The sequence below is a fragment of the Schistocerca gregaria genome, chromosome 3, assembly GCF_023897955.1.
Source record: "Schistocerca gregaria isolate iqSchGreg1 chromosome 3, iqSchGreg1.2, whole genome shotgun sequence".
Taxonomy (NCBI): domain Eukaryota; kingdom Metazoa; phylum Arthropoda; class Insecta; order Orthoptera; family Acrididae; genus Schistocerca; species Schistocerca gregaria.
This window is the reverse complement of record NC_064922.1, coordinates 790,647,364-790,649,972: the sequence shown is the minus strand read 5'-3', so window position 1 is coordinate 790,649,972 and position 2,609 is coordinate 790,647,364.

The window sequence follows — 2,609 nt, the reverse complement described above, 5'->3', positions numbered from 1 at the left end:
CCCTTATACGGTTGCTCACTCTGGTGGCAAGGACAGCGCCGCCAGGGAAATCCGTATCGATAGTGGTGTGTACGCTGCCGCTAACCCCGCGACGACGCGTTCACTGGCGCCAGTTGTTGACATCGTGTGAGGCGCCAGCGGTACTCGCTGGGTGCCGCCCGTGTTGTAGCACGCCGCGCCGAGTTGACGGCTGCTGTGCGGCGGCCGATACGACATAGGGCTACTGCCTTCTTAATCTATACAAAGATTTCGAAAATCGTCTGAGAACCCCTCTTAGAATGTTTGCAGATGATGTCGTCGTTTAACATCAAGTAAAGACATCAAAGTACCAAAACTGAATTCAATATGATTTAGACTCGGCATCTACATGGTAAGAAACGTGGCAGTTGTCCTTAAACTATAAAAAAAATGTGAGGTTCACCGCATGAGTACTAAAAATTCTGTTACATTGCGGTTACACGATACAAATCACACAAATATGAAGGTTGTCGGTTCTACTAAATACCTACAAATTGCAATTAAGGAAAACTTAAATTGGAACAACCTTACAGACATCATTGAGGGGCAGGCGATCCAAGGGCTGTGTCTTATTGGCAGAACACTTAAAGTAGATGCGACCTACACTACGCTTATCCGTCCCCTTTTGGAATATTGCTGGGATTCTTTGATAGGAGTGACGGGCGGTATCTAAAACGTTGTATATCTTACATAGCGAAGAAAGTGTCTCGGATTTGATAAGCGAGTTTGGCTGACACTCATTAAAACAAAGAAGCTTTTCGTTGAGGCTTTATCTTTTTAGGAAATTCCAGTCACCAGCTTTCTCCTCCGAGCATGAAAATATTTTGTTGTCTCCCACCTACACTCCTGGAAATGGAAAAAAGAACACATTGACACCGGTGGGTCAGACCCACCATACTTGCTCCGGACACTGCGAGAGGGCTGTACAAGCAATGATCACACGCACGGCACAGCGGACACACCAGGAACCGCGGTGTTGGCCGTCGAATGGCGCTAGCTGCGCAGCATTTGTGCACCGCCGCCGTCATTGTCAGCGAGTTTGCCGTGGCATACGGAGCTCCATCGCAGTCTTTAACACTGGTAGCATTCCGCGACAGCGTGGACGGGAACCGTATGTGCACTTGACGGACTTTGAGAGAGGGCGTATAGTGGGCATGCGGGAGGCCGGGTGGACGTACCACCGAATTGCTCAACACGTGGGGCGTGCGGTCTCCACAGTACATCGATGTTGTCGCCAGTGGTCGGCGGAAGGTGCACGTGCCCGTCGACCTGGGACCGGACCGCAGCGACGCACGGATGCACGCCAAGACCATAGGATCCTAAGCAGTGCCGTAGGAGACCGCACCGCCACTTCCCAGCAAATTAGGAACACTGTTGCTCCTGGGGTATCGGCGAGGACCATTCGCAACCGTCTCCATGAAGCTGGACTACGGTCCTGCACACAGTTAGGCCGTCTTCCGCTCACGTCCCAACATCGTGCAGCCCGCCTCCAGTGGTGTCGCGACAAGCGTGAATGGAAGGACGAATGGAGACATGTCGTCTTCAGCGATGAGAGTCGCTTCTGCCTTGGTGCCAATGATGGTCGTATGCGTGTTTGGCGCCGTGCAGGTGAGCGCCACAATCAGGACTGCATACCACCAAGGGACACAGGGCCAACATCCAGCATCATGGTGTGGGGAGCGATCTCCTACACTGGCCGCACACCTCTCGTGATCGTCGAGGGGACACTGAATAGTGTACGGTACATCCAAACCGTCATCGAACCCATCGTTCTACCATTCCAGACCGGCAAGGGAACTTGCTGTTCCAACAGGACAATGCACGTCCGCATGTATCCCGTGCCACCCAACGTGCTCTAGAAGGTGTAAGTCAACTACCCTGGCCAGCAAGATCTCCGGATCTTTCCCTCATTGAGCATGTTTGGGACTGGATGAAGCGTCGTCTCACGCGGTCTGCACGTCCAGCACGAACGCTGGTCCAACTGAGGCGCCAGGTGGAAATGGCATGGCAAGCCGTTCCACAGGACTACACCCAGCATGTCTACGATCGTCTCCATGGGAGAATAGCAGCCTGCATTGCTGCGAAAGGTGGATATACACTGTACTAGTGCAGACATTGTGCATGCTTTGTTGCCTGTGTCTATGTGCCTGTGGTTCTGTCAGTGTGATCATGTGATGTATCTGACCCCAGGAATGTGTCAATAAAGTTTCCCCTTCCTGGGACAATGAATTCACGGTGTTCTTATTTCAATTTCCAGGAGTGTATATTGGAACTAACGATTACTTTAATAAAATAAGAGAATTTGGAGTTCACAAGGAAAGATATGTGCATTCATTTTTCGCAAGTGCTAGTTGAGAATTTAACATTGGTGAATTAGTCCAAAACTAGTCATCTGCCAAAAATTTTAAATATCAATTGTAGAGTTATCACGTAGATGGAGATGAAGACGAGTACAATCGGTATGTTTGTGCTGTTCAAAAATGGTTCAAATGGCTCTGAGCACTATGGGACTTAACATCTATGGTCATCAGTCCCCTAGAACTTAGAACTACTTAAACCTAACTAACCTAAGGACAACACACAACACCCAG